Here is a 12,305-nt window from a genome sequence, read left to right on the forward strand (position 1 = left end):
GTAACTAGAAATCTATCAATGTCCATCTTGAAATTTCTTAACAAGATGAGCTCCATGACCTTCTGAAATGGACGATCCCAAAGATTCATCTTTCTCTGAGTGAAAAAGTTCTTTCTCATCTTGGTTCTAAGGCTTTTATTCTGAGACAGTCCCAGTATTGTCTGGTGGACCAGATGTAGGACACTGTCATTGATTGCAGGAATGGCAGCTGAAGACTGCATGTGGTTAAATCATGAAATCAATGTGGTCATATGAATTCATAGAGTCATACAACACAGAAACAGGTCCTTCAGCCCAATTTCTCTATGTGGGCCAGGTTTCTAAGTTTCCTGACCTCTCCGCCCTCACCCCACTCCGGCCTATCACCCTCACCTTGACCTCCTTCCACCTATCACATCTCCATCGCCCCTCCCCCAAGTCCCTCCTCCCTACCTTTTATCTTAGCCTGCTTGGCACACTCTCCTCATTCCTGATGAAGGGCTTATGCCCGAAATGTCGAATTTCCTATTCCTTGGATGCTGCCTAACCTGCTGTGTTTTAACCAGGAACACATTTTCAGCAGGTTTCTAAGTTGCCTGCATTTGGTCAATATCTGTCCAAACCTTTGCTATCCATGTGTCTGTCCAAGTGTCTTTTCAGTGTTGTAATTGTACCAGTCTCTATCATTTCCTGTGACAGCTCGTTCCATAAACACATCATCGTCTGAGTGAAAAAGTTGACCCTCACGTCCCTTTAAAATCTTTCCCCTTAACCCTGTTTTGGACTCCCCTACCCTGGGGAAAAGATCTTTGCTATTCACCCTATCCATGCCCCTCGTGATATAAGGTTACCCCTCAGCCTCTACATTCCAGGCGTAAAGGCCCCAGCCAATCCAGCCTCTCCTTTTGACTCAAACCTTCCAGTCTCAGTAACATCTTTGTAAATCTTTTTCGCACCGTTTCTAGTTTAATAATATCCTTCATAAAGAAGGGTGACCAGAATTGTGCACGGTACTCCAAATGTGGCCTTACCCAACATCTTACACAGCCATAACATGACATCCCAACTTCTGTACTCAGTGCTCTGGCCAATGAAAGCAAGTATGCCAAATGCCTTCTGGATTTATAATTGGATATCGCTAGTGGATGACAGGACAGGGATCAGCGAGAAATGTTGGTCAGGTTAATTATCTCTGGTGTGTACAGGAAATGTTGTTTCTTAGTTAATATTTTTTTCATTTCATGTTTTTACATGCTTTGTGACTGCAACCACCATAAACCTTATGGATAATTGTTTAAATGGAGTTGCTTGAATGAGGGAGTCAATTGGTAGTATGGAATATGTTTGTAGAACCAATTTGTTAAATGAATAGATGACTAAAAGCTAAAGGTCTCACAGTGGCAAAGATATGATTTTACGTTAAAATTGCAACATTGCTACGGGAAAGATGTTATTGAAAGGGTGCTGAAAAGATTAACAAGGATGTTGCTGGAGTTGGAGGATTTGAGTTGTAGGGAGAGGCTGAATAGGCTGGGGCTGTTTTCCTTGGCGTGTCGGAGGCTGAGGAGTGACCTTATAGAGGTTTATAAAATCATGAGGGGCATGGAGAGGATAAATAGACAAGGTCTTTCTCCCAGGTTAGTGGAGTTGAAAAACTAGAGGGTATAGTTTTAAGGTGAGAGGGAAAAGATTTAAAAGGGACCCAAGGGGCAACTTCTTTACGCAGAGGGTGGTATATGTATGGAGTAAGCTGCCAGAGGAAATAGTGGAAATAGGAAATTACAGCATTTAAAAGGCATCTGGAGGGGTATATGAATAGGAAGGGTTTAGAGGGATATGAGCCAAATGCTGGCAAATGGGACCAAATTAATTTAGGATATCTGGTCAGCATAGATAAGTTGGACTGAGGGTCCATTTCCGTGTTGTACATCTGTATGACTTTATGACTCATTCACTGTTACAATAGGAGTACAGAGCATTAACCATCAAAGTAGCTTCCAGCTCTATCCAATTAAAAGAAACAGACATCCAAGCTGTTGAATTTTTATTTTTGGAACGTGAGGCTTTCTAACAATGTTTTCTGGAGATTTGGACATCACAGATGGGGCTACCATTTATTGTCCATCTCTAATTTCCCCAGGACTAAGTAGTTTGCATGGCCTATATTATGGACCTGGAATCATGTAGGCCAGACCAGGTATGGACAGCGAATATCTTTCTCTAAGGGACGTTAGTAAGATAAGAAGGTTTCTCCACCAATTGATGGTTCCACGGTTACCATCACATAGACTAGTTTTCAATTCCAGATCTGTCTTGTATTGAAGTTCAGTTGCATTAGCTGCCACAATGTGGTTTCAATGCAAGCCAGCGGATAGCCTTGGATTGGTTTCTGGTGGACTTGCCAGCACAGTCAGGATTACTGAAGCAATGCTGTCCACTGGGAGAATCTCATCCAATATTGGACACACTGCCAAGAGGTTTCTGAGCAGGGTCTGGTTGAGGACAATTAGCTGATTAGCCTGCTCCCATATGGTCAAAGGGAAGTATTGTCTGACATGGTCTGCCAGTTGTTAGAAGGTACCGCCTATGTACCTGGCACATGGCTGTTGTGGCACAGTACTGGTGTTCTTGGCAGCTGTTGTCCTCAAAAGGGAGTGATTTTCCTACTCTACAACAACAAACCCATATCAACCTAACATAACTTGCAAAGTCTTTCATACTTGAAGCGTATATGCCTCCACCCCCCCAAGATAGTTTCTGATTAATCCAGTCTGCGATGTTATCACATCTCTGTAGAGCAGGCAGGGCTTGAACCTGGCAGCAAAGCTCAGTGGTGGGGACACTACCACTGTGCCACCAGAGCCCTCAAAGCTTCACTGATTTCCTGTTTCCCATATAGTTTGTATGTGTTTCTAATCAACCTGGTCAGAGATGTTATAACACACCTCTGGAGCAGATAAGAGTTGAACCCAGACCTTAAGGACCAGTGGTAGGGACGCTGTTACAACACCACAGGAGCCCTGTATTTACCACCCAGTATTATTAATTGTACTTACATTCCGTCAACCACCAAAGTAGGAATTGAACTCTTGCCCGCAGAACACTTGGCTCTGGATTACCTATCCTGTGACATTACCACTTTATCTTCCCTTCCATTTCTCCCAAAAGTTGTGTTCAGTTATTGTCTTTCATGCTGCAATTTGTTTGCTAAACCTTTTTTAGAGACAAAACTGCAGATGCTGGAATCCAAGGTAGATGAGCAGGAGGCTGGAACAACATAAACCAGGCAGCATCAGGAGGTGGAGAAGTTGACTTTTCAGGTGTAACCCTTCTTCCTGATGCTGCCTGACTTGCTGTGCTCTCCCACTCTCCTGCTCGTACTACTTTGTAACCCTACTTTTTGGGCAGCCCCCTCTCCTCCACAAGGGCTTCCTCACAACCTCGCTTTCACCAAGTTTCTGATCACCTAACATCATCCACTGTGATTAACGTTGTCTCTCCCTGACATTGGAAAGCAGTTTGGGATGTTTCATTCTGTGTTAGGGTGTGCTGTATGGATTAATTTTCTTCCCTCATGCCAGGCAGTCTGCAGCCAAAGCCAGGGCTGACTTTACACATGAGCACAGACTAGTAAAATATAACAACATTGAACCAGGAGCAGGAATAGTCCATCTGGCCCCTCAAGCCTGCTCCACCATTCAATAAGATCATGGCTGATCTTTTCATGAACTCAGCTCCACTTATCCATCCTCTCACCCATAACTCTTAATTCCTTTACTGTTCAAAAATCTACATCTGCCTTAAAAACATTCAATAAAGGTGGCTCAGTGGTTAGCACTGCTGCCTCACAGCGCCCAGGATCCAGGTTCAATTCCAGCCTCGGGTGACTGTGTGGAGGTTCCACATTCTCCCCATGTCTGCATGTCTGCGTGGGTTTCTTCTGGGTACTCCAATTTCTTCCCACAGTCCAAAGGTGTGCAGTTTAAGGTGGATTGGCCATGCTAAATTACCCATAGTGTTCAGGGATGTGTCGGTTAGGTGCATTAGTCGGGTGCAAATGTAGGGTAGGAGGAATAAGTGTGGGTTGGTTACTCTTCCGAGAGTCAGTATGGACTTGTTGGGCCGAAGGCCTGTTTCCACACTGTAGGGATTCTAAATTGCCCGTATTGTCCAAGGATGTGTAAGTGAGGCGGGTTAGCCATGAAAGACAGAATTAGATTAGATTAGATTAAATTAGATTACTTGCAGTGTGGAAACAGGCCCTTCGGCCCAACAAGTCCACACCGACCCGCCGAAGCGCAACCCACCCATACCCCTACATTTACCTAACACTACAGGCAATTTAGCATGGCCAATTCACCTGACCTGCACATCTTTGGACTGTGGGAGGAAACCGGAGCACCCGGAGGAAACCCACGCAGACACGGGGAGAACGTGCAAACTCCACACAGTCTGTCGCCTGAGTCGGGAATTGAACCCGGGTCTCAGGCGCTGTGAGACAGCAGTGCTAACCACTGTGCCACCGTGCCGCCCACGGGGGGGGTGAATCTGAGTGTGATGCTCTTCGGAGACTCGGTGTAGACTAATGGGGTTGAATTGCCCGTTTCCTCATTGTAGGTGTTCTATGATTTCACCTAACCTCAACTGCTTCACTGGGCAGGAAATTCCACTGATTCAGAACCCTTTAGGTGAAGAAGTTCCTCCTCAACTCAGTTCGAAACCTGCTCCTCCTTATTTTGAGGTTATACACCCTAGTTCTAGTTTCACACACCAGTGAAAACCACCTCCCTGCTTCTATTTTATCTATTCCCATCATAATTTATACGTTTCTATAAGACTCCCCCTGTGCTTTTAAAAACACACTGTGATGAGTCTCCTTGTGCAGGTTAAAAAGAGCTAGCATTGTGGAGTTTGGCCGCACAGTTTGGATGTTGGCCATCCTTGAGCTGGTTACACCAACAGCTGCCATTTTGTCTGGCATGTCGGTGCTGGAACTGCAGGTCAGCCCTGGGAATCAGTCAGGATGTTGGATTCATCCAGCACCGTTATCACATCCTACAAACCCTGCCTTAGCTGCGTGCGTCGACTTCCTTGAAGCGATTTTAGTTTGTCAGAGGAAAGTTTGAGTCTTGAGCTCTTGGGTTATTATTTTTGAACTGATACTTCTGGCTCTGAATTTTTGTGGGTTGAGAATTCAGGTTGGCACGGCGGTTTAAAAACATGCCAGATATTTTTGCTACACAATGCTTTTAACAAGTACAATGATCAGAATTCAAATTTGAAGGAAATATTTCACAAATGGCATTTAGTCAGCTGCCGGAGATTGTGGACAGTAGTAAGTGTTACATATCGATTGGTTCGGGAAGAGTAGCAAGTGCAGGGCTTCACTGCTGGCTTTCATTTGGTGAGTGTAATTATTTTTGATGCACTGACGGGCGGCATGGTGGCACAGTGGTTAGCACTGCTGCCTCACAGCGCCAGAGACCCGGGGTAAATGTAGGGGAATGGGTCTGGGTAGGTTGCGCTTTGGCGGGTTGGTGTGGACTTGTTGGGCTGAAGGGCCTGTTTCCACGCTGTAAGTAATCTAATCTAATACTCAGCTTATTGATGTTGCCAGACAGATGTGTTGCATTATATGTTGTTGGGTCCTAAACTGTGCAAAATTGTGGAATAATTAATATTTCAGTAAATCGCTCTGATAGTATCTCTTCACAAGCACTGTTGTTTATAAAGAAAAACTTGCATTTATGTAGCACCTTTAAAACCTTATTATATAGTCTTTTTTTAAAAGTGCAGTTGCTTGTAGTGCAGGAATTCTAGCAGCCAGTTTCTACACAGCAGCAATGTAATAATAACCTGGTAATTAGAGCCACAGGCACTTGCTTTTACATTTGGAATGTTTAAGTAAGAGAATTTGTATTGAAATAAAAACATTAAAATTGCTTTGTTGGCACTGAATGAAGACTTTCTCCTTATTGGAAAAAGCCCAATAAACCCACCTCTTATTTGTTGAAGTTGCCGGTGCATTCAGAGAGACCTCGGGTTAAAGGCAGCTTATGGTTGGGTGGGAACCCACAGTCTTTCATGCACATTTCCCTGAGCTCCAACAATGACTCAGCATCAAAATGGCCACCTCTAAGAATCACTAGATCCTTACAATGCGGAAGGAGACCATTCAGCCCATCGAGTCCTGCGCTGACCCTTCAAAAGGGCATTTCACCAGCCCCCAACCCTATATTTCCCATGGGATGAAACCCACACAGACACAGGGTGAACGTACAAACTCCTCATTGACAGTCGCCTGAACTGTGAAGTAGCAGTGTTAATCACTGTGTCAACCCCTTTTTTTTAAGGATCCAAGCCCATTTATCTCCACTTGTTGATGTGGAAATCCAGTGCAGACATTTTGTCCTCGGTGTTGCTTTCTGCCACCAGTTCCAAACTGATTTTTTTAACCGTTTGTCCTTGCATCTCCCTCTCCTAAAATCAGCACTTAATTTTTCCTTCTCTGTTTGGCTTTGTTTATTGTGTTGGTGATGTTTAACGTTCTGTCAGATTCAGTTCCTTCTCCCTGGCCTGTCCTCTTGCTTTAGTGCTCAGAGAGCCAGGAATAGCCTTGTCGCTGGCCCTGCACCAGAGCCTGCCTGTTAACTTTTGTGCCTCCATGACCAGAGGTGACAGCGATAGCCGCAGTGTACACCTTCCTGATTCAGCAGGATGCTCCTGGGCTTGATAAGGCCAGGTCTTGGTATTTTGACAAAGGGTTGAGCTGGCTATGCAACAGGCCTCCTGTCCTCTCCTCCCAACATTACACTCTACCCTGGCAATGGTTTTGCCCCAGGACGTGACCTACTCTGAAATCGGCTGATGGGACCCTTGCCTTTAAATTACTGTTTGGTGGTGCTTTGGATCTTTCGCTTGTGATGAGCAGATTGATTAATTTGCAAAACAGAGTAAAATTTGTTGTTTGTTCTGTCTCTTTTGCTTTCTGGCATAAGCATTTCCAGTGATTAAAGTTGACTGAGAATGGGGTGAACCTAATGTCTATGCATATATATATATCGCAAGCGTTTTTTTTATTAGCCAGCAATGAGTTGTCCTAGTACCAGTTGATGAAATATTCTGGATGATCGAGAGGATCGCCTCACTGCAGTACACCCTGACCAAGCGAAGCTTTGAGGTACCCGTGTCCCTCAAAAGAATCTGTGTGCAAAAGCCAGCACACCTCCTAAAATCAATGTAAAAACACACACCAATTGTTAGAAATGTAGTGTAGGGCGTATACACATACACGTCTCTGCTAAACTTTATTTACAGCACAAATACTCAAACAGTGAGATATATGCTTCTTGCTGGTTTATCAAGAGCACTGTTTGATTAAAGTGCCGGTTAAAACAAAGTTTACTTTACCATAAAACACCCTGCTCTGTTCTGAGGAAGAATCGTATTATACCCGAAACTTGAACTCTGGTTCTCTCTCCACAGACGCTGCCAGATCTGCTGAGTTTCTCCAGCATTCTCTGTGTTTGTTTGTGAAATAAATCCTGGTTTACAAATTGAAAAATTCTTGAAAGAGACATCAAATGTTAATTATCCACATAATGTTTACTGCGTTATAGAGTCATAGAGATATACAGCATGGAAACAGACCCTTCAGTCCAACCCGTCTTTGCTGACTAGATATCCCAACCCAATCTAGTCCCACCTGCCAGCACCCGGCCCATATCCCTCCAAACCCTTCCTGTCCATATACCCATCCAAATGCCTCTTAAATGTTGCAATTGTACCAGCCTCCACCACTTACTCTAGCAGCTCATTCCATACACGCACCACCCTCTGTGTGAAAAACACTGGGCTCCAAATGTTATACATTGGTTCAAGCACTCGAGTTTTTTTTAACAATAAGGGGGACTGTGTAGGAAGTAAGTAGAGACCAGGTGCTGAAGAAGATGTCAGTGCAGAAAGAAACAGAAGAAGGCCATTCAGCCCCTCACGCCTGTTGCTGCAGTCAATACGACCATGCTTGCCCGGACGTGGCCCTTGGGATTATAAAAGGACAGGTTGTTCTGAACTGCTCAGGTGGGACTTTTGAATGAATCAGTGATGACAGCATTCGCAGCTGCACCAGAGCGAAAGTGTACCAGTCTTTCTGGAGAGAGGTAACAAGGCCAGTTTTTTTTGATCAGCTTCAGGATCTGCACTCCCTGCCATTGATCTGACACTCTGTAGCCTTCCAGACTTGACACTGCGTTCCAACAATTTCAGATTATGATTGCCGCTCCCATTTATTAGGACAACTGCGTTGCTGTGATTAATTCCATTTCTCTCACCAGTTCCAAACTGACTTATCTTTTAACCAGTTTGTAACTGCATTCCCTTTCCTGCAGTCAACAACTAATTTAAGAAGCTAGATACACATTTTGTTTTTACAATTCATCCATTATAACCACTTTCCTACGGTGTGGAAGCAGGCCAATTGGCCCATCAAGTCCACACTGGCCCTCTGAAGAGTATCCCACCCAGATCCACCACTTCCCTGCGGTCCTGTATTTCCCATGGCTAGCCCACGCATCTCTGGACACTATAGGCAATTTTCTACAGCTAATCCACCATAACTTGCACATCTTTGGACTGTGGGAGGAAACCAGAGCACTCGGAGGAAACCCACACAGACACCAGGAATGTGCACAGCTCTACTGCCTAAGGGTGAAATCGAACCCAGGTATCCGGTGCTGTGAGGCAGCAGTGAGCCATCATGCCACCCCATTTTCCTGCCTTGCACCATCCTCTCTTTAGTATCTCATGCCTTCCTTGCTATTGTTCTCCCTTATAGATCTTACTTTATACCCTCTCCCAGACTGGCTGAAAGTCTGTAACAGACATAGTCCTTCCTCAGTCTTTCCATTTCAACCGAAATGTTAAATCTGTTTCTCTCTGTCTCTGTCTCTGTCTCTCTCTCTCTCTCCCCTCCCCCAAGAAAAATGTCATTCCTTGCTGATTTTTTTTTACCCAGCATTCTGTTTTATATAGAAAAGAAGGAAAATCAGATTTCTGGCGTCCACTGTATCTCACGTTTGTTTAGCGAGGGGCGGGAGCTGGTGTGAAAGGGAAGAAGCAGAAAAGAAAAGGTAACTTTCAGGAAAGAAAATAATTCAGCTGATGGTTGAAGCCTCCCAGTGTTTGCAATGAGCTTGGAGAGAGCTAACACATCACGAAGCTGAGGAAACATTGCTGCAGTAAACAGGAATTTATGCAGAAGATCTATCTTTCAGCACATATTGTGAAAGCTGACAGAATGAGGTCCATTGGGTGAATGAATGTTTGTTTAGCTATGGCTGTATTCCTTTACATGTTAAAGCAGCACCTTTCAACTCCCTTGTTACACAATCTTCGAGAGGTCTTTGTCTTCATGTCACCAGAACCAGTGCAAAAGACCTATTTGATCATTCTTTTGCCTTGCAGAACAGAGAGATGACAGTGTTGCTTCATAAAATGCTTTCAAAGCAAGGATATGTTACCAAGGGTTTAATATTGCGAGTGTGCGCACACACACACACAAAATTGCATTCATTAGGTAAAGTTGCTCAGCTATGCAGTTTTAATAATCAAACATATTTGGAAAGCCTGTTTCTAATTTGGAATTAAAATTATATTTGCCAATATAACACTGATACTGGATTTCTGACCTAAAACCAGAAAGTGCTGGAGAAACGCAGCAGGTCTGGAATCATCAGATAGAGGAGCTGAGTTTAGATTAGATTACCTACAGTGTGGAAACAGGCCCTTTAGCCCAACCAGTCCACACTGACCCTCCAAAGAGCAACCCACCCAAACCCATTTCCCTAACATTCCAAGTATAGTATTTCTCTTCCTGGGAGGTTCAGAGCTGTAGAGATGTACAATGCTAAACAGACGCTTCAGTCCATGCCCACCAGATATGCTGAATTAATCTAGTCCCATTTGCCTGCACTTGGCTGATATCCCGCTGAACCCTTCCTATTCATGCACCCATTCAGATGCCTTTTAACTGTTATAACTGTACCAGCCTCCATCACTTCCTTTGGCAACTCATTCCATATGCGCACCACCCTCTGCATGAAAAAGGTGCCCATTAAGTCCCTTATAAATCGTTCCCCTCTCCCCATAAACGTATGCTCTCTAATTTTGGATCCCCTAACCTGGGAAAAAGATGTTGGCTATTCACCTTATCCATACCCCTCACAATTTTATAGACCTGTATAATGTCACTCCTCAGCCTCTAGGGAAAATAGTCCCAGCCTATTCATCCTCTCCCTAAATTTTAAAACCTTCAATCCCTTCAACATCCTTGTAAATCTTTTCTGAGCCCTTTAAAATTTAACATCTTTCCAATAGCGGGGAGACCAGAATTGAATGCGGTATTCCAAAGTGACTTACCCAATGTCCTGTGCAGCTGCAACATGACCTCCCAACTCCTACGCTGAATGCATTGACCAAGAAAGACAAGTATACCAAACGCTTTCGTCACTATCATGTCTACCTGCGACTCCACCTTCAAAGGAATTATGAACCTGCACACCAAAGTTTATTTGTTCGACAACCCTTCCCATGCTGGACTTCCAACATTAAGTTAGTTCCCCTCTCCACAGGCACTGTCAGATTAGTTGAGTTACTCCATCACTTTCGGTTTTAATTTCATGCCCATCATTGCTGTGTAGTATAGTGTCACATTACCATTCCAGAAAGTAATTTAAATGAAGCTAATTGCAGCCTTGTATTGCATTAAGAATTGAATTCTTACATACCGCAAGCATTTGGGGAGTCAATATTGCAATAATACCTGGAGTTGTTCTGAGAAACGAATGTTCTTTGCAGGTAGGCAGTGAAAGAGGAAATGTTCCAAGAGGAAGTATTTCATTTGAGTTTTAAGAGACAGACAAATTCATAAAATTGTTGTGTCATGTTTCGTGGTCTTGCATTTATACACAGTTGAAGTTGCAGGCTTATGCTCATTTCGGGCTCGTGCTCCTTTCCAGAAACTTAACGTGAAGCATATTGAAGAGTTTTTATGCACCTTCTATTTGATATACGACAATGTGACTTGATATAGCAGCTTTAAAATAACGAAAGGATCTCAGCCACTTCACAGGAGAGTTATAATCAAACATTAGCCGTAAAGCGATATTAGGCCAGATAGCTAGAAGCTTTGTCACAGATGCAGGTTTTAAAAAAAAGCATTTCAAAGGAAGGAAAAAGAGATGGAGAGGGTTAAGGAAGAAAGTGCAGAGTTCAGGGGCCCGGTTGGGGCCATTGCTGAAATGATTGGAATCGAGGATACCCAGAAAAGGTCAGACTTATAACTCGGATTCTTTGTTGGTGCATCTCTCTCTCTCATACACATGCAGGCATGTCTTAAAACCTATCAAGGGGTAAACCCCTTAAAAGTGAGATGAGAAGAAATTTCTTCAAGCAGACAGTAGTGAGCCTATGGAATTCTCTGCCACTGAACATAGTTGAGGCCAAACCATTGCGTTTTCAAGAAGGAATTAGACACAGCTCTTGTCGCGAAAGGAAGGGATATGGGGAAGGACAGGATTTGAGTGCTGAGCGTGGTGATCAGCTATGATCATATTAAATGATGGAACAGGTTTGAGGGGCCGAATGGCCTACTCCTGCTCCTATCCTCAATGTTTTTCTCTCTCACTGTCACATGCCTTAAAACCCAACACTTTTGCCAAAGTTTGGGTCACCCCTGGGGTTAAAGGCGCGTGTTGTCTGTTAGCATCCCTGTGAAGTGTCTCGGGATGTTTACTCTGTTAAAGGCTGCAAGTCAGGCTTTCTGAGTTATTGTTTGGTTTCACCTGCCTGTATCCCAGGATTTACACTTGGATCCGCCTACAGTGGTGCCACTTCAAGAGCCTGGATTATCTGTCCATGCCGCACACATTGCTAGGATCGGGCCAGCTTCTTCGATAGAAAAGAAGGGGATGACACCACAATGTTTGAGTGCAACTACATCCTCCCAAACTGCCAAAAGCCATCAGGTGCAGCGAGCCGTCTGCAGTGCAATGATGCATCAGATAAGCAAGAAGCACGAGAGCATCAGTTGGGGAAGATACCCAGGTTTTTCCAAGTGTTCATGTTTCCTCCAGCGCAGGAGAGCCATGCCCTCCCATTGACATCAATCCCCATGACTTTCGCGAAGAGCAAGAGCTAACATACAATGAATGGGGAGTCTAAACAGAAGTCAGTGTGAACGTACCCGATCAGTATTGGCTGGTGGACCAGGGCAGGTTCTCTGCCTGAAGGTAGGTCTGACCCCTGACCCACACTGCTATGGCGTCCAC

The 12,305-nt window shown here is 44.2% G+C and overlaps 1 protein-coding gene across 3 annotated transcripts in view; it reads left to right on the plus strand.

Moving 5' to 3' along the window:
- Window positions 1–12,305, plus strand: part of LOC132825353 (neuronal-specific septin-3-like) — a 407,090-nt gene that overhangs the window by 211,237 nt on the left and 183,548 nt on the right. The window lies entirely within an intron of this gene.

The sequence above is a fragment of the Hemiscyllium ocellatum genome, chromosome 20 (assembly GCF_020745735.1).
Source record: "Hemiscyllium ocellatum isolate sHemOce1 chromosome 20, sHemOce1.pat.X.cur, whole genome shotgun sequence".
Classification (NCBI taxonomy): domain Eukaryota; kingdom Metazoa; phylum Chordata; class Chondrichthyes; order Orectolobiformes; family Hemiscylliidae; genus Hemiscyllium; species Hemiscyllium ocellatum.